The sequence below is a fragment of the Carya illinoinensis genome, chromosome 4 (genome assembly GCF_018687715.1).
Source record: "Carya illinoinensis cultivar Pawnee chromosome 4, C.illinoinensisPawnee_v1, whole genome shotgun sequence".
Classification (NCBI taxonomy): Eukaryota; Viridiplantae; Streptophyta; class Magnoliopsida; order Fagales; family Juglandaceae; genus Carya; species Carya illinoinensis.
In genome coordinates, this window is record NC_056755.1 from 35,979,693 (window position 1) to 36,000,712 (window position 21,020).

The window sequence follows — 21,020 nt, forward strand, 5'->3', positions numbered from 1 at the left end:
GTTAAGTCAAGTTTCAGAGCAAGTTCATGTTAAATCAAGTTTCAGATCAAATTCATGTCAAGTCAAGTTCAGTTCACGTTTCAATTTACGTTATGTCAGTTATGCTATGTTGTACGTCAAGTTATGCTATAATTACTTATGAATTTGATTATGCATTCATGCTTTTACTGTCATGCATGCATCATTAGCCTGTGCAAAGGTTTTTTGTTAACTTACTGAGATTTGTAATCAAATCTCACTATGGTAGTCCCAACTACTATTCCCCCCTGAATGGTAGATCTTTTTATAGGACCTGAAAAAGAATCAGGAGTTGACTAACTGGACACAATTGATTGAGTGACGGTGAGACGTCAATGTTAATGTAGTAGTTAACTTAAATTACTACTTGTATGATGGAGTTGCATCTCCTGTACTTTTTGAATCATAACCATTTTGGACTAGTGTTGTGATCTTAGATGTTCAATGGGTCTTCATGTATTAAGTATGTTTTAAGCATTTGAGATATTTTCAATTTGGTGCATAGTATTGCTAAAGAAAAAAATTTATCCGCTGCGAATATTGCATAATGTTAGATGCATGTTAGGAACATTACATCTTATATGTCATGAACGGGGGTAAGCAACCTTGTATTGCATGTCTCGATGTTTCAAATGTCTATCCGATCCCAAATGAAATTTGGAAGCGTCACAGAAGATGAAGGTTCACAGAATAACAGTGTGACTAGTTTATTGCAGAAAAGTAGAGCAACTTTTCAGAGATGGAAAAAATGCAGGAGGAAGGAACGGGAGGTAGAAGAAAATAGAAGAAAAAACTAAGTTGTTACAAAGTTTGCAAGCAGAGGAATGCTATAGTAATGTGGATGAAATCATAAGGTAAATGCAGAATTGAACTTGCTACTAGATAAGGAAGATCTCTGGTGGAAACAAAGGGCAAAAAATAATGAGCGTTGCTACATGTACAAAACCTTTTATGCATTGATTTTTACGCACTGACGTGGTATTCTACGATTTGCTACCCATTTACGTTTGAGTGGTGATACCCGCAGTACACTTTACACTTCACTTTGCACAACAGTCCTACATGGCAAGTGAATACCTTATTTTTTTTTTTTAGAAAAAAATAATTGCGTAAGAGGGAAGTTGGGAGCTCAGATATAAAATTTTGAAATTTCAAAATTGGATGCTCTCTGATCTCCCGGGGTTCTCCCTCAGGCCTCAAGGCCCCAAGACCCCTAAGCACGCACAACCATCGCCAGCCATCGTTGCCACCGTTGGATGCCGACAACAAAGGCTACTGCCACACCTAAACTCTCGTTCATTTTCTCCTAAGCTGAAACTAAAACCTTTACACAATCCCAAAATTGACGTTGCCCCACGGTAGTTATTTGTCCCATCGTTGAAAAATAACTGCTCGTCACCACATCCATGTTTCGGTACTTGTCTTTGTGCATGTCTCCAGACATACTTTTGGTCTCCTTGTCTCCATAATAGCCTCGCTTTTGTGAATCTGGTTGCAAAAATTTAAAATTTAAATGGGTATGCTTTTCGCAAGTTGGGCATGACCTAAGCAATTTTCAAAGTGTCAGGTGTTCATGTGGGTGTTTAGTATGTCAAAATCTTGTATTTGATTTGAAACAATAGGAGACTACCGACTTGAAACAGCATTCATTAAAAAGTCACAATTTTTTTCAGTATGAAATGAAGCAACATTTCATTTAATTGATAGGGAGATAATGAGAGATATGGGGTGAGAGAGAGACGATAGAAAGTTGAGAAAGAGGGGGCAAAGGGGTGCGAATTCCTCTTGAACTTGTGGTTGTTCAGCCGTTGTGGTGGGTTCTGTTCGGGTAGAGAAAATACAATTATGCTATGTACAGTCATGGGTAGGAGTCGGTATGCAATCGTGTGACCTGGCAAAACGTGACGTCAGCATCAATGCAAAATTAAAATACAAAACAAGAAGAAGAAGAAGCATACTCAGATAAAGTTACAGTGAAGAAACCTGATTCCCATTCTCCTAAACCCAGACTTTCTCCTAGTTCAATTCGCAAATCACTTTCTTCTACTTCCAATTTGCTTATTACTTAATCTTCAGATCTTTCCCAGTTCACAAACCCGATTTCAATTCTCCCAAACCCAATTCATAACTTTCTCTCAAGTTCCAGTTCGCAAATTGCCAAATATCTCGAACAATTTGCAAACCCGTTTACTTTTTCTAGCTTTAGTTTGAGAGCCAACCGATACATTCAAGATTTTATGGATAGCAGAAGATAAACCACCACTGTCTAATGTTATGGAATCTAACTTCTAATTTAATCCATAAAAAATTAGCTAAACAGATTATAAATATGAGTATGAATTGAAAAATACAAAAAAATATTTACAAGAAAAAAATTGTTTCTTTTGCTAGGAATGCAATTGCAGATTTCATAAATAAAATTTTCAAAAGCCATCAAAGTGAGACTTTGGCAAACACAAGAGAACATACTTGTGGGGTTGGTGTAGAGTGGGTTGAGCAAGTTGGGAAGGATGAGAAAGCTGAGAAGGAGAGGGAGTTCCAACTTAGTAGCACTGTTGATGATGATGCTTAGTGGTTTTGTGGGTTCAGCCTTTGCATCCTTGACAAGTGAGAATCTCCATGTTATTGCTCCCACCTAATCTGAGATGAAGAGGGAGAAAGAGAGTTTGAAGAAGACGGGAGGAGGGGCTTTGTTTATGAAATGATGTTGTTTTATTAAAGTGACGAAGGCTACAATTGCACCACGATTGCACATGGCACTTGTATTTAGCTTTTTTTTTTTTTTGAGAAAATAAGCTAAACTGAACTTCATTTCTTTAAAAAAGAAAAACAGAATAAAAGAAAAGATGATGTAACGTGAACATTCAGGACTGTTTTGCATTGAGTTGTGTAATCTGATGTATGTGAATCATTTTCCTTTACGTTTTAACAATTCAAATCTTCTTGATTTGTATCGTATAAAATTAATTTTTTAATTTTTTAAGTTATATAATTTTTTCATAATAACGTAGATACAATTTTAAATTGTGTAAATTTTGTGTACACATTTTAAAAACAAGTGCAATCTATTTTTAAAAATTAATTTGTCTGTAGATCATAGATGTAGTCATTTTTTCAAAAAGAGTGCATGAATTTTGCATATTCTAAAACTGTAAATATTATTTATCTTTTTTTGCTCATTACAAACCATATGTGCGATAATTATAGTAAGTTAATAAAAGTGAGATTTACATGTAAAAATTAATATTTTTAATGGAAGATTATATATATATTTTTAAAATGTACAAATTTTGCATACTTTAAGACTATATTTAATATTATTCAAAAAAAATTATACTCATCATCCTCATACCACTCACCATATATAATTTTTTAATTTTTTTCTCTTACCAAATGTGTGGTGTATGAATAATGAGTAGAAGTACTCAATTAATTTAAAAAGAATAAAATAAAATAATAATAAATATAGTGTATAGTGTGTGAAAATGATAAGCAACAAAACTTATTACTCTAAGTTGAAAAAAGGAAAAACTTACCCCCATTGAAGGGTATTGGTGGGTCTGGACGCTTGACCTCTTTTATTTAATAAAAAAAAATTAGAGTGCAAGAATGCATAAGAAACACCACGTGAAAGTCTTCATACAAATAGCAATTTTCAAAAATAATTTGTACAAGCATGGAGATAGGAACACTAAATATTTCTATGTTTGTGCCATTCAAAGAAGAAGAAGAAACAACATTAAAGAGGTGGAAGATGAGAGTAACATAATGGCTGTGAGACATAAGGAGATTGAAGAAGCTTTCAGGAATTATTTTGGGAAGTTGTTTCAAACTACAAAGCCAAGTAGAGAAGAGATTGAGACCTCTCTTGTGGGAATGGATAAAAGGGTTACAGCTGAAAATTGAAATGAATGAAAGGTTATCCAGAAGTTTTATGAAATAGAGGTGGAAGAAGCTGTGAAGCAGGTGGCCCCACTAAAAGCTCTTGGACCAGATGACTTTGGCTCATGTTTCAATCAGAATCATTGGAGCATAGTGTCAGGCAAGGTGTGTAAAGCAGTTGTGTCTATAATGAATGGTAACCCTCTAGACCCTTCTCTTAACTACACTTATCTAGCTTTGATTCTTAAGACAAAAAAACCCAGAAAAAGTGAGTGAGTTTAGACCCATAAGTTTGTGTGATGTTATGTACAAAATAGTTTCTAAAACCATTGCAAACAAGTTTAAACTAGTGTTATATGATATTATATCCCCAAACTAAAGTGCTTTTTTCCCTGGAAGGTTGATTAATGACAATATAATGGTTGCCTATGAGTTATTACATTCCATGAAGACTAGGAAAAAGGGTAAAGCAGGGAGCATAGCCATGAAGTTAGATATGTCTGAAGTCTATGATCATGTAGAGTGGGAGTTTTTGGAGGTTGTTTTGACAAAACTAAGGTTTTGTGAGAAAAGGTGAGCTTAGTGATGAAGTGTATTAAATCTATTGCTTACTTTGTGTTAATAAATGGAGTACCTAGCTGACTCGTGGTCGAATGTGCTTCCAAGTGTAGAAGTGTCAAGTTGTATCAAGGATAAGTCCAGGATCGTATTCCACAGGGACAATGGGTTATCAGAGCGAATAAGAGATTTGTGAGTAACAAATGAATCAAGGATGAGAGATAAAAATAAATTCAAATGCAATGCAAGAAGATAATTGAAGTTGAACTTAGAGTTTCTAAAACAAACAAATTAACGAACACTTGGGTTGGGTATGAGACTCTCTTTATTTCGGATTCTAGATAATTTTCTCGATTAACAATTCAGTCAAGGCATTGATAAATGGAAGATAAAAAGTTATGTTTAAGTTTTTGCAATATTTTTTTCTAAGGGATTCTCTACTTTACTAGCCAAACACACATTAACAAACAACTGAGAGAGGCCTTGATAGTTTTCAAGCTTTTGTTGTGCCTTACATCAACAACAAAACAAGAGCAAGAGCCGCAATCTGTTTTCAATTTAAATCTGACTAGTAACGTAGTAAAATCAACAATTAACAACAAAATATTGCATCGATCTAGAATCCAAAACAAATCAAGCTTCGTTCCACAACCCAAGCTTCAAAAATTAGCTACACATTATGTTTCTAGCGATAAAAATAAATCTAAGTTGAGTCATGACAAAACTTGAGAAAATATCCGAATGAGATAAATCCTAAAGATGTTGCCACCGCCCGCAGGAGAACAAATACTAAAATAAAAACTGAAACGTAAATTGCAGAAAATAGAATGAAGAGCAACCATGAAAAATAAAACGAAGAAATAGCTGAATAAAAATAAAGATACTGTCTGAAACGAAAATGAAATAAAAATAAAACTGCTGCAACACCGAATGAAAATGAAAGAAAGTAATAAACTCCAAGCTAAGCTACTGCAGTAGCCGAATAAAAAAAAAACAAAAGAAAGTGCAAGAAAAATAAACTCGCTGCGCAAAAACTAAAACAAAAGAAAGAAAATAAAAATACAAACTAAGCTACTCAACTCCTAGCTTAAGCGAAAAAGAAAACAAATGAAAGAAAATAAAAATCTAAGCTAAGCTACTCTACGAAATGAAAGAAAGAAAAAAACTTAAGAGCTCTTTAACTAAGCTACCCAACTCCCCCTCGTTTTCCTGCTGCTGATTCCAGCTAAATAGATAGCTGATCTCCAGCTGCTGCACATGCATGTTGCTGCCTCCCATTCTTCTCCTGCTGCACGTCCGAGTGAATGGTCTGCTGCATGTGCATGTGTGCTTGTCCTTGCTGCAGGTTCATTGCTGTAGTAGCTGCTGTCCGAATGAGTGGTTGCTGCATGTAGTAGCTGCATGTGTGCTGTCCATGTGTTCTGCTGTAGATTCTTCTCCTGCTTTCTGTTCTGCATGTGTTCTGCATGTGTGCACATCCGAATGAGTGGTTGCTGTTCTGCATGTGCATATGTTTTCGTCCTTGCTGCAGGTTCATTGCCGAGTGAGTTTGTTGCTGTCATGCGTGAGTTGCTTTTAGCATGTGGTCCGAATGCTTTCTGCACTGCATGTGCATGTGTTTTTGTCCTTGCTGCAGGTTCATTGCCGAGTGAGTTTGTTGTTGTCATGCGTGAGTTGCTTTTAGCATGTGGTCCAACGTGATGATGCATGTGTGCTCCTGCTGTTGGCTGTCCGAGTGAAGTGTTCTGCATGTATATTGCATGTGTATATGTGAGTCCCTTGCATGGTGTCCGAATGTGTGCATTTGATCTCTATTAGATGAGATTCCATAAAACCATAGTTAACTTTTCTCTTTTTTTTTTTCATAGGTCCCATTCATTCTTTCCTTCCATAAATGCCCTACAATATATAAATGAAATGATATTATAGTTTAAGTATTTCAAGGGCAAATATGAGACTTTGATGTGCAAAAATATTGGCATCAATTAATTTGACATTCAATATTAGAATTTGATGCATAATCAAGTGTTCAATTCTTATTTGATAAAATAAATCACTCATTTAAACAACTTAATTATGCAATTCTAACCCTTTATCACTGGCCACAAGTTTGAGCCCACAAGAGGGTTGAGACAAGGTGACCCCTTGTCACCATATTTGTGTTTAATTTGTACTGAGGGCTTAAGCTCTCTATTAAAGTACTATGAGGAGCAGCAATTTACAAGAAGGGTGCAAGTGGCTTGAGGGGGTACCAGTATCAATAATCTGCTCTTTGCAGATAATTGAATTTTATTTGGCAGAGCAAGGATTGAGGAGTGGAGAAGAATTCAAGAGGTGCTGAAAATCTATGAAATAGCCTCAGGCTAATTCCTTAATACAGACAAGACTTCTATTTTTTTCAATAGAAATACTAAGGCAGTAGATAAGAAGGCCATAAAGGAAGCTAGTAATTCTTTTGTTTGTGGAACCTATGAGAAGTACCTTGGTTTTCTTGCTATGGTTGGAGGATAAAAGCTCAATACTTTCAGGAATCTTAAAAAAAGAATATGGTAGAAAATGACTAGTTGGGAAAACAACTCTATATCACAACCTGGTAAAGAAGTCATGATTAAGGCAATTCTGCAGGCCATACCAACATATACCATGTGTGTTTTCAAACTACCTAAGAAATTGTGCCAGGAGATCAATGGTTTGTTTGCCAAATTTTGGTGGGGTAAACTGCAGGATAGGAAGGGGATTGTGTGGAGGAAGTGGGATAAGATGGGACTACAAAAAGGTAGGGGTGGCTTGGGCTTTAGGGACTTGGAAAGCTTTAATACATCTAAACTGGGTTCACAACCTTCTCTTGTTTGGAAAAGCATATGGTCAGCTAGGGAACTGTTAAAAGAAGGGATTAGGTGGAGAGTAGGTGATGGGAGAGACAATAAGATATGGGGTTCTAAGTGGCCTCCTAGCCCGTCTTCTTATGTTGTTCAATCTCTAGTATCTTTGCTGTAGGCAAACTCAAGGGCTAAAGCTTTAATTGATAAGCAGAAGGGTGAGTGGGATGAAGAACATAGTAGAACCATTTTTCATAGAGAAGAGGCTGAGAAGATTCTTAGCGTACCATTGAGATGAGGTAGAGCTAAAGATAAGATGTTTTGGGGTTCCTTAAAAAAGGGGAGTTTTTTTTTTGTTGAAAGTGCATATTTTTTGCATGTGGATAAAAGGGAGAAGATCAAAGGAGAGAGCTCAAAAGAAGTTAAAGAGGATGAAAGGTGGAAGAATATATGGGACTTGGAGGTGTCAGGAGTAACAAAACTGTTTCTTTGGAAAGCTGGCAATGACCTATTTACCTACTAAAGTGAATCTCTATAAGATGGGAGTGATGAAGGATAAAAGGTGCCCTATGTGTGAAGTTGAATAAGAGTCCCTTATGCATGTGTTGTGGGAGTGTCCTACAATAAATGATATTTGGGGAAGTGATAGTAGCTATGTTAAAAAATGGGGCAAATTTGAAGGAGACTTTATGCTATTTTGGGAGAAATTCATGCCTTCTTTGAACAAGAGTCAGCTGGAGAAGTTGGCAGTGACATTCAGAAAGGTATGGTTGCGTAGAAATGGTTTTGTTTTTGAAAAAAGAGTGGATTGTCCAAGGAATCTAATCATTTCTACTCTAAAAGACCATCAAGCTTCTCGGAATTCTTGTAAACTTGGTGGATAAGTGCATATTAATGGGTAAAATAACTGAGCTGGGGAAAACCAAAAATAGGATTTGTAAAGGCTAACTAGGATGCTTCTTTGGACCTAAAAAGGAAGGAAGGTAATGGGAATTTGTATCATGATAAGAGATGAGGAAGGCAAGGCCTTGGTTGTTGTGTGTGATCAAAAAATAATGTAGAAGAAGCACATAATGTTATGCTTTGAGGAAAGCAATAGAGTTGTGTTGTGATCTTAATATTTAGAAAGCTAGATTCGAAGGGGATACAAAGGAAGTCATCTTGGCAGTGTGTAGTAATGAAGAAGTGTTGACCTGTTATAGTCTTATAGCAGAGGATGTCAAATTTTATTTCAAGAACATATAATTAAACTAGGCTATATAGTTTGCTCATAGAGAAAAGAATGTGGTTGCTCATACTTTAGCAAAAAAAGCATTGGTTATAGATGAAAAATTGTGGATAGAGGAAATCCTAGATTTTATTGTGGGATGTCTAAATATAGACAACAATTGTATTACTTGATTTCCAAATGAAATGCAAAGTTTATATTAAAAGACAAAGTATCTAGATCAAAGTAGGCCATAGCATGAATGTGTCTAGTCAATGGCGGAACTAGGAATTCTATTTTGGGGGGCATATTGATGTATGCAATGATCATAATGCTTGCATTCAAGACCATGTGTATGTATATGTATATATTATACACTTTGTTGTTTATAAGGATAAGAAAACACATTATTGACCTAATTTAATTTCATATTCTTTCAATTTATAAGAAATATCTTTTGGATTGTATATTATTTTAACTCATATTTCCAATTTTTTAAATTTTTGGTGGTATATTTTTGTTTTTTTATGTATGTATACTCATTTTTATATTTTGGATGCACAAATTATGAATTTAAAAAAATATAGAACCATTTTTTCATAATTTTAAGAAGACTCAAGAATTTTATATGGGATTAGAAGAAAATCTTCATATTTTTAAAATATTTTAAGAAGTTTTTAAATTTTTTAGGATAATATTATTTTTTATCAAATTTTATTTGAATTTAAATAAGAATAATAATAATTATGTTCTTTTGGGAGGTTAAGGTGTCCACGTTTCTTTTTCTATCCTTTTTGTTGCTGTAGCACATAATTTTTAAAAACAATTGTGCTTCTCCACTATCTTGTTGAATTATATCTTTCAACACACATTTTAGGCTATTCTCCTGAGATTAAGGTGTTTGCACTTTTATTTATTTTTCTTCAAGCCAATAAAGAGAATACAAACAGTCTACTGTTCTATGTTATTTCCTTTTGGCAAATCGAACTAGCAAGAAACCCTAACACTTCTTAAAGGATATGAAAAAACGATCTGGTCAGCCTTCATTTAAGTTAAAATGAAGAACAAACCTAAAATGATTGAGGCTTTGTTTGGTTTTATAGATGGTCTCAAATTTAGGGTTGTAAATTTAAACTGGAAAACCAGTTCGAACCAGACTGGCTGGACTGGTCTAGTTCAGGACTCATTCTTGTATTGTCTAAACCCAGTTTTGCGATTTCTAGGACCGGTTGATAAAAAAAAAATAATAATAAATTTAATATTTTATATAAACGTTTTATACAAAATTAATATCATACAAAATATTAAATATATAAGTTTTATATATAATATATAATTATATGTGAAATTTTTATATGTAATATATATAATTATATATTATATATCATATATGAAATAATTTCATATTATAATTTATAAATTATAACAAAAAATGTTAATCTTAAATATGAACATTTGTAATTTGTTGGATCATATGTTATTAATATAATTATATATAAGATAATATTATTGTAATTTATAAAATAAAGTTTAATCTTAAAAATGAAATTTAATTAATCATATGCTTTAAACATAAAATATATTATATATAGTCTAATATATTATAATTTATATAGCTGTACTAATATATATAATATAGGTTTATAACTAATACTAATATATAGTTTATAACAACTATCACAAAAAAAAAAAAAAAAATGTCTCCTCTCTAGAGTGGAGCTTCGGCAACCTCAGAGGTGGTGAGCAGTAGTTCGTTGGTCATTCATTAGACAGGCCATCCATGCTGAGGGGAGAGAGCAGTAGGATGGTAGGCTTAGAGGAACAATGGAGGAAGTTTAGTCTGACAGAGGAGGAGGAAGAGGTGGTGGAAGTAGTCAGGAGTGGGAAGGAAGAAATAGAACGCAAGGGCAAAAAATGTTTGATAGGGAAATCTGTTCTGATCGAGTGGTGGGCAAGGATACGATTAGCAACACCATGGCCAAAATTTGGAGGATTAGCAAAAGGGCCATCTTCCAAGAAGTGGATAAGAACATTTTTGTCATTACTTTTGAGAGACATGCAGACATGTATAGAATTCTCGAAGGTAAGCCCTGGTCTTTTGATTCCTCTCTATTCCTGCTAGTGCCTAATGATGGAACGAAGAGGCCAGGGAGTATATTTTTCGACCGGGAAGTTTTTTGGATGCAAGTCCATGACCCACCACTAGGTTGTATGACACTGGAATGGGGTAACCAGGTAAGTAAGTCAGTAGGGAGGGGCATTGAGGTAGACGTAGAAGAGGATGGTATAGGATGGGGGAGATGCTTATGGGTAAAAGTGGAGATAGTACCGAATAAGGCCATTCGCAGGGGTCAATTTATCAATGTCGAGAACTCAAAATATTGGGTTCACTTTCACTTTGAGAATCTACCAAGAATCTGTTTCAAATGTGGCTAGATTCTTCATGGGGAGAGGGGCTACCTATCACATCGAGAGCGTCAAGGAGAAGGGTAGGACTTAAAGCCTTAGTTTGGGCCCTGGCTCAAGGTGGAAGGATATGTTAGATGTGGTTTTATTCTTAATAGAAATGACAGAGGAAGGAAAGGGAAGTTCTTAGAGGGAGGCGGTGGACAGGCAGAGATGAAAGGGGATACAGGCAGTAGGGTTGAAGGGCTGCACGACAGTGGAAAGGATAGGCAGTCTGCCTCCACATTTTCCAATACACAGTCCCTAACGACTGTCAAAGGTGGAGGACGTCAAGTTGAGGGGGAAAGGGTATGGCCTACAGCAGATGCAGAGGAAGGGATGGTAGCTTCGGGCAATGTACACCAACTGGTAATGGGGGGAACAGAAAAACTGGCAAAACAGCGGGAAGAAAGTGGGCGGGAAGACAAGATGAGAGAAGTTACTGTCAATGGGCCTAAAGAGGGATATGGGCCTAAGGGAGGCAATGACCAGCTCTGTACTCATTTGGAGCCCAAGGGCCAGACAAGATATCCTCCAACGACTACTACACTTACAGAAGGGAAGGGAAGGGTGGCTTGGTTAACACAGTGTTCACCAAGGCAAGGGGAGGGTTGTAGCTAGAAACGGCAAGCTCGTGTGCGAAAGAAACCAGTATCATCTTCAGTAGTCACTAGATCCCAAGGGAAGAAGCGTCTAGTTGAGGTAAGCAATGAAAGCCTTAATCCTGTGAAAAAGTTAAGAAATCTCTTTTGAATGAGAAACTTGATGAGAATGTTTCTCCATTTGTATTGGTGAAGGTTGTGAGACAGCCCAACCAGGCACCATGAAGATCCTAAGCTGGAACTATCGGGGGCTTGGAAACCCCCGGACAGTTCAAAGTCTTTACCTGATGGAAAAGGAAAAGAAACCGATGTGGTCTTCTTAATGGAGACCAAGTTGTCATACGTTGCCCACAGGACTGCAAAGAGACTTAATTTTAATGGTTGTGTAGTGGTAGAAGCAGTAGGTAGGAGTGGAGGCCTTATGTTTTTGTGGAAGGATGAAAGGCTTGCAGAACTAGTCAACTACTCACAGTATCACATCAATGTAATGGTAACTGATGAATAGAACAATAGCAAATGGCTCCTATCTTGTTTTTATGGGCATCCAGTATCAACTTTTAGAAGCTAGACGTGGGACTTATTATCGTCTTTCAGGCCTGAGAATAGGGGATGGGGAATCATAGGAGACTTTAATGAAGTGCTCTATAACAATGAGAAGGAGGGGGGGAATCCTAGAAGTGAAAAACTTATGAGCTCATTTAGATCCATAATGGAGACAGGGAATTTGCATGATCAGGGGTGTATAGGCAATAAGTTCACCTGGAGCAATCGTCATGAAGATGAAACATTCACAAGGGAGAGACTTGATAGAGCCATAGCAAATGAGGAGTGGATATCCCAATATCCTGTGCATACAGTTGAGACCCTCCTAGCCATATGTTCTGATCACAACCCAATACTACTAAATTGCAATATTGAGAGGTGCTATGTTCAGAGGGGCTTTCTTTCTTTCAAGTATGAGGCTAGTTGGATTGAGGAGGGATGTAGTGAAGTTGTAGTTGAGGCGTGGAGACAAAACAATGGAAGAGGGAGTGGTCTGAACAGGGTGATGACCAAGTTGGAAACCACACAGGTAAAGCTTAGACATTGGAGTAGAAAGATAGAAAGGGAGAGACTTGGTGCCATAAGAGAGAAGACTCACTCGCTGAATTTGTTATAGAGGAGTGCAGGGCCTGGAAATGTTAAAGAACAAAAAAAGGTACAACAGGAGCTCGATTTCATGCTAAACCAAGAAGACACAAGGTGGAAGCAAAGAGCTAAGAGGCATTGGTTGATTGGGGCTGATAGAAACACAAAATTTTACCATGCATGTGTGAACGAAAGAAGGAAAAAAAACACCATCAAGAGAGTGGTAGATATGAATGGTTCAGAACTGTTTGAGAAGGGGGCAATAGTAGTAGGCTTCAAAGCTCATTTTAAAATAGTTTACCAGTCCACACAGCCTGAGCTTGGGTGTATTAACCAGTGTCTACAAGGGGTAGAACAAAGTGTAACATCTGAAATGTATTATAAGTTGGAAATGAGTTTCTCTACCAAAGAGGTGGAGTTGGCCCTAAAACAGATGTCACCTTTCAAATCACCAGGCCTGGATGGCTATAGTGCAGGACTCTACCAAGAACATTGGAAGATTGTTGGGCAGGATGTCTCTCAAGCAATTGTGGAGTTTTTTAACACTGGAAGGATGCCAAGGGAATTAAATCATACTCATATTGTGCTAGTTCCCAAGGTAAACCCTCCAAAGATTGTCCATGATTTCAGATTGATATCTCTGTGCAATGTAACCTATAAATTGATATCCAAAGTTATGGCAAACAGAATGAAAGGAGTGTTGGAGAAGATGATCTCATCGAACCAAAGTGCATTAAGTCCTAACAGACTCATTACTGATAACATAATGGTAGCCTACGAGCTTCTTCACACCATGCATTCAAAGAAAAAAGGGAGGGAGGGATTCATGGCCATTAAGCTAGACATGTCAAAGGCCAACGATAGAGTGGAGTGGAATTTCCTAGAGGCTTTGCTGCTGAAGGTGGGTTTTGGCAAGAAATGGATTGAATTGTTGATGGTTTGTGTTAGAACAGTCTCTTAATCTACAATTATTAATGGGGAACCAGGGGAGACCATTATTCCTTCAAGGGGAATAAGGCAAGGTGACCCCTTGTCACCTTACCTATTTTTGTTATGTGCTGAAGCTTTTAGTTCTCTGCTGGATAAAGTTGATTCAAAAGGCCTCATCAAGGGTGTGGCTGTGTCTAGGGGTGGCCTAAAAATAAAACACCTTCTCTTTGCTTATGATTGTGTGATTTTTTGTAGAGCAAAGGTGATTGAGTGGTACCAGATTCAGGAACTGTTGGCTCTCTATGAGAAAGCATCACGTCAAACTCTGAACAAAGAGAAGACAAGTGTTTTCTTTAGCTCAAATACAAAGAGAGAAGCAAAGGATTTCATTATGCAGCAAGTGAATGACACTAGATGCAACAATTACAACAAATATCTTGGTCTCCCTACCATTGTGGATAGATCAAAATACAACATCTTCAGAGTCTTAAAGGAGAAGATCTGGAAAAGAATAAATAGCTGGAAGTCCAAATTCTTATCCTCAGTTGGAAAGGAAATTCTCATCAAGAGTGTTTTGTAGGCTATATCAGCTTACTCTATGAGTGTTTTCAAGTTACCTAGATTGATCCTAAAAGAAATTGAAATGCTTATGGCCAGATTTTGGTGGAATCATAAGGGAGAGGGGAAGAGTATTCATTGGAAATCATGGAAACATTTGGGGGAAGTAAAAAACCAAGAAGGGCTAGGATTCAAGGATCGAAGTAGCTTCAATAGAGCCCTTCTAGCTAAGTAATTATGGAGAATGATAAAGGATCCTCACTCACTAGTGTCGAGAATCTTCAAGCAAAAATACTTCCAGGATTGTGATGTGATGGAGGCAAAATTGAAAGGCTCTCCTTCTTTTATGTGGAGGAGTCTCTGGTCCAGCTTGGGATTATTGAAGGAAGGGCTAGTTTGGAGGGTGGAAAATAGGAAAAACATTAGAATTTGGAAGGATAAGTGGCTACCCAAGCCAGTAACCTTTCAGGTTCAGACCCACACCACACTACAAAAAAAGATAGAATTGGCGACGTTGGCTATGCGCCGGTAGCTGTCCAGGAAAACGCAGCGAATTAATTCGCGGCATTTTTATACCGGCATAACTGTCCGCCGTTACTGGAGGGTTGCTATTTTTCCTTTTATGGGATTTGCGCAAACGCCAGTATTTGTAAATCTCATTAGTGGCGTTTGTATACAATTTAGTAGCATTTCATGAAACGCCACCATAGCATCTACATTAACAGCGGTTCTCGAAACGCTGCCACTTTATCGTTGCCATCCCCTGGCATATTCTAGCGGCGTTACCATAAACGCCACTATTACTACATTGTCGACTTATCATATAAACTAGCGGCATTTAATTAAATGCCACTAATAGTACATTGGTGATGGCGCATTAAATTTTTAACGGCATTTATCTAACCGCCGCCAATTTTTAAAATAGCGGCGTTACGATAAATGCCGCTATTAGTAATTTACCGACACATCATATAAATTTGTGGCATTTATTTAAATGTCACTAATAGTACATTGGCGACGATACCTTAAATAATTTAATGACGTTATATAAACGCCGCCAATAACCTAATTTAACGGCGTTTAGCTAAACGCCGCCACTAGTATGTTGTCGACTCATCATACAATTTGGCGGCATTTATTTAAATGCCACTAATAGTATTTTAGTGAATTTATTAACGGCATTTATCTAAATAAAGCCAATTTTTTAAAATAGCGGCATTAACATAAACGCCGTCACATTATGTTGCCAGCACATCATATAAATTAGTGGCATTTTTTTAAATGTCATTAATAGTACGCTTACATCACATTGAATTTATTAACGGCATTTATCTAAACGCCACAGTTTGTTTTTCCTGGAATGCGGTTTATTGTAAACGCCACCACTAATTCATTACTGGCACATTTTTAAAATTAACGACATTAATATAAACGCTGCTAGGAATACATTACCAGCTCATTGCATTAAATAACGACATTTAGAACGCACCAATAAATATGATATCCCACAATAAAAAAAAATATAATATATCAATTAATAATAAATATGATATAATGGGTCATTATTCATATAATAAAACAAATTACAAATCAAAGCACATGAAAGTTCTTCATAGATAATTCTTCTTCACATTGTGTTTGTCATTAGCTTTAGGACCATTTCTTTCATGGGTAGTTCTTCACATTTATCCAATAGTTCTTTGAAATTGTCATGCATTTGTTGAGCCTGGAAAAGATCAAAAAAATTATACCACATTAATAAAGAGAGTATATGTATAATGGTTGGGCGGAAAAAAAACCAAAAAACAATCTTATTAGTCTTCTTGACCAAAAAACAAAGACCATTACCCATGAAATTGTGTTTAACCAGAAAAAATCAAGCATTGCAAAATTAATCAACTACAAAATTAATTGTTTTAAGATGCTTTGCAAAATGTTTCTTTGCGTAATATTATCATATGATCCTCAAGCTGGAGAGCTTCTAATCTAGTAGCTGCAAGCATAAAAGTCTAGATTCAAACATTAATGTGGAAGAATAAAATGCTCTGTAGGTGTATATATATGATCAAAATCCCAAAAAATAGAGCATGTTCCGGCTATGGCCTTTGTCATGCAACACAATCCAGAAACAACATCAGGAAACAAAGAATTGTACATTCAAAATTCAAGCTTCCTCAATCCATTGGTTTTGTACCATGGGCAACTTCACTGACTAATTAGCATAAGTAATTTGAGCACCTTACTCATTGCCACTATCTCCACTGCATAACCCAAGAGCCTCATAAGCATACAAAGCTAATAATTTTACCAAGACAAAAACACCATTAAATTCACTCTTTGGCTCTAGAACACCAAGATTTTGTTGGCAAACAACAAACAAAATTTGCAAATATAGAACACCAAATAGATCCCACACATCATGTTCCACTACCGTATCCACCAGTAAGACTACAACATTCAATAAGCATCTGTTTCGGCGCCTAGAAAGGTAAAGAAAACTAAATAATACCAACTTAATATAAAAGTTATCACCTTGTCAAAGGTCGGGCTTGAGATATGCTATAAACTCAATTCCTGTACGTAGCTTAAGTTACCCTTGTATGGAAGACAGGAGAATAAAGGGAAAGAAAAGGTCCTACAGTTTCTCCACGACCAGATAGATCCCACAAGACTCATGATCCAAATCATCCACAACATTATCCAAAAAAGACAAAAAATTTCAATTAGAATTTGTTATCAAGCCGAAGGAAATTGGAGAAAATGAAATGACAAAGTGAAAATACGTTGGTTGAAAAGAAAATGATGTTCTGAAGAGGTTTAGACAACGTTTGAAAATAGGGACCTCTGGCTTGATGTGGAGCATTTGGTTGGTATGCACCGTGATATTTTTTTGAGGCAAAAAGAACTTCCATGGCTAATATCAGACAAAGAGAAGAATTTATCTGCAGAATTTTTACAAAAAAAAAAAAGACTAAGAATCTTCATTCCTGATAATTTATGTTATTTTACCTAAATGGAAAAAAAAAAAAAAAAACAGTTTGGCCAACGATGGTTGTGACTCTGCCACTCACCCCATTACAATCAGCTTCCAACCGTTCCATCCTCATCGTCTTATGCTTTCTCACGAGCTTCACGGACACAGTGAATGAAGAGAAGATGGAAGGAGGTTGCAGAGGAGGTGTTGTAGCGTATAAAGAGGTGATCCAAATCATCCACACCATTATCCAAAAAAGACAAACAATTTCAATTATTATCTGTTTGGCTGCCGAAAGAAATTGGAGAAAATGAAATGACAAAGGCAACATACAAATTTAAACATAAATTGAAAATACGTTGGTTGAAAAGAAAATGATGTTATGAAAAGGTTTAGACGTTGTTTGAAAAACAGGGACCTTTGGCTTGATGTGGAGCATTTGGTTGGTATGCACCATGATATTTCTTTAAGGCAAAAAGAACTTCCATGGCACACGTATCAGACAGAAGAATTTATCTGCAGAATATTTGCAAAAAAAGAAACTAAGAATCCTCATTCCTAATGATTTATGTTATTTTACCTGAATGCAAAAAAGAAAAAGAAAAAAGAGTAGTAGAAATGCTTGTGACTCTGCCACTCACCCCATGACAATCAGCTTTCAACTGTCTAATCCTCATCGTCTCATGCTTCCTCATAAGCTTCACGGACACAACGAATGAAGAGAATATGGAATGAGCTGGTTGCAGAGGAGGTGTTGTAGCGTATAACAAGGCAATAAATATGAATGAGGGAGTAAATAGAAGCTGGGAGGGAAATTCAAATTTTCTGAAAATTTGAGAGGGCGAGCGCCAACTTCAGATGAATGTTTAGTCTTCTTCTTTCCTTATTTTCCTCTCTGCGTGAGTCTATTATTTCTAATTGCTTAGACTTCTTTTCACCGCCTCTTTGTTTTTTATACTCTTTCCTTATTTTATGCTATTAGATATAGTGGGTTATAGTGGGATCTCGTATTAGATATAATGGGATCTTGTATTTTATGCTATTTTAACACAACAAAATTGAAATAATGAAAAGTTTAAAATTAATATTTTAATAGAATTGTGATAGATTTGTTGAGTTTATTATTTAGTGTTGTGAAAAGTGGCTAGTTAAAATTTATAAAAGTAAATTTTCTACTTAAAGTTTGACCAAAATTTGTTGGGGCCACTACAATTACTCTTAGAGCATCCTCATTTGCTTGGTCAAATGATGATGTTGGCCAAAATTTGAATTATTTATGTAAAATAGACTATCATTGGATTGGGCAAATTAATCTAAAACATTTTACATTTAGTCTATAGTTATTAGCTAAAGATGGAAGACCACTTTCATTCACCAAAAATTAATATGTTACTTTCTCACTCCTACACTTTCATTTCACCAATTAAAATATTAAAATAGTCTACACTTTCATTTCACCAATTAAAATATTAATTGTGTATTCTACACTTTCATTTCAAATGATTAAATGACTTTTGAAAATATGTTTTTGTAATATTAATTTAATTATAATATAATTATTAATAATATTAAATTGGTAGAATTATAAAATGTGATAAAAATAAAAGAATGAATGGCTAATCTAATGTGGGGATTGAATAATATTAAATGACCTTCATGTTACAATTCTTGGCATCTACATGACTTAATGGTTGCGTGGAACTCTTTCCATGAGATTGTTTCACATATCATTGAGCGTGATGCCTTTCTGTAGTTTTTTAATGATGAATTAAGTTGTTTGCTTTCTTATAAAATAGAAATAAAAGTTACTATATAAATCACTATAGTATTAGTTATACTAATAATATATCACTTATGATACTATTAGTTATGGTGATCGATATAGTAATAATAATACTATTAATGATATAAACATACTATCAAAACAAACATTTGAACACCGAACAATATGGCCAATCAAATTGTGGCCGCCTAGCCAGAATACAAGAAAACGTCGCTTGTAGATCGAATGATTAAGAAATTGTTTAAGATCATCGACAATAAATTAGGCCCAAGAACTTGACCACTATACCTTAAACAAACTCTTAACTCGTAGTTTTAGATAATAAAATGTAGGTAGATTAATGCAGAAACAAACCTTGAAATAACACAGATATATATATATATATACAACTTGACCACTAAACCTTAAAATAACACAACGTTTATTTGTCCAAATCTAAATTAAGCAAGCCTTTTATGAGGAAATAAACCTTTAAAATTAGGCCCACTAAGCTCTACTTAAAGAAAATAAAGAAGATTTTTAAATTTTCCCTAAGTACAAATTTATTAAAATGTAAACTAAGTTTTGAATTGGAAGCGCCTCTAGGCCTAGCGAAGTGGCATTGTAGGCTGATAGCGTTTAAAAATGTTGAAAATTTATCAATCACATGTGAGTAAATTAGTACTTTTCCAACGTTTTGAAATTATCAAATTTTAAACTTTAGTGAAGTTTTAAATATCTTTGAATCTTTATCATTTTTAGGCTTTATCGTTGTGATCTAATTTTTTTTTCCCAATTTAAAGAAAAAGAGAATTCAATTTTAGGCTTTATCTAAATTTCACTCAATATAAGCCTTCCGTATATATGCTTCATCTAGAACTTCATCTAAAACTCACTCAATATATATTCATCAGATTTAGGCTTTATTGTAGTAACCCCATATATAATTTTCGGCAACCATTTTATATTCCCCATTAAAATACCTAGGGTTGCCGAAAATTTATTGGTCCACACAATCGTCGTCCATTAACTTCCCATGCATCAACGCCTCCACAGATTAACGCCCCTTCACATCCCCTAATCACATCTCCTCCTCCACACAGAAACGTTCCCACACGGCAAATGTTCTTCCCACCATCCCTTAAGTCTTAGCCATCACCACCACATTCCTCCATCGAGAAGATCAAACATCCTCTGTTTTGCACCCTCAAAACAGAGCAGGTGGTTGCTCTCAAGTATTATATTGTACCCTCAAAACAGAGCAGGTGAATAGCCAGGGGACGAGCCTGAGTCCAGAAAGCAGTCAGGAAGTGCAACCATATTTCCATTCTATCATTTATCATTGACGCAGTCAAGGTAGTTTCTCCTATTTTTCTATGCAGTCTACATGATGTCTTAGTCAAGTCAAAGTAAAAATATATGTCAACATTGTCATTATTGATTATTTGCAGCATGCCAATATTAAGGATCATGTTTTTCATATCACGGTGATCATTATACTGCATTAAAATTGATATTTCCTCATTTGGTTGCCGACCCTGCATTGGAAGACAAAAAAAAAGGATGATTTATTTATCAGATTTTATAAAAGCCGATCGATGCTTCATACATTCTTAGTAGTTTTTATAATACTTGTTGGACCACCTCTCTGTTGCAACATGGACCAAAAAATGTACTAAATTAGACTTTGTTTTATTGTTTGTGCATAATCATTTATCTGATCTCTAGTTAAGTTCTGTCATCGTGGGAACCGATCGAGCTGATAACTATATATATATATATATATGTTGAGCAAACTTGACATGATATAGGGCTGCTAATGCTAATGCTTGGCATTAGTGAGAGTTACTGCTAATGCTAATGCTTGGCATTCTTTTGCAACTTATGATATATATATATATATATATATATGTGTGTGTGTGTGTGTGTGTGTGTGTGCGCGTTGAGCAAAATTGAAGTAAAATGATCTAGAATATGAATGATACATAAGTTGGCAGTCTTTTGTTACCACTCACTTTCCACAAACTTGTTTTTTTTATTTGGAGTGGGAAAAAGGAAACAAAAATAAAAGCCACAACTTACATAAACATTAAACATACATAAGTACTAAAAGGAGCAAGAAATCCTACTAAAGCTA

The 21,020-nt window shown here is 35.6% G+C and overlaps 1 long non-coding RNA gene across 1 annotated transcript; it reads right to left on the reverse strand.

Annotated features, from left to right (window-relative positions):
* Nucleotides 1-912: 912 nt before the first annotated feature.
* On the reverse strand, nucleotides 913-4,666 carry LOC122307022. Its single transcript, XR_006241612.1, has 2 exons — nucleotides 2,488-4,666; nucleotides 913-1,909 (listed from the first exon to the last, which is right to left on the reverse strand). It is a non-coding gene; the product is annotated as an uncharacterized LOC122307022 (long non-coding RNA).
* Between the last annotated feature and the right edge of the window lie 16,354 nt (nucleotides 4,667-21,020).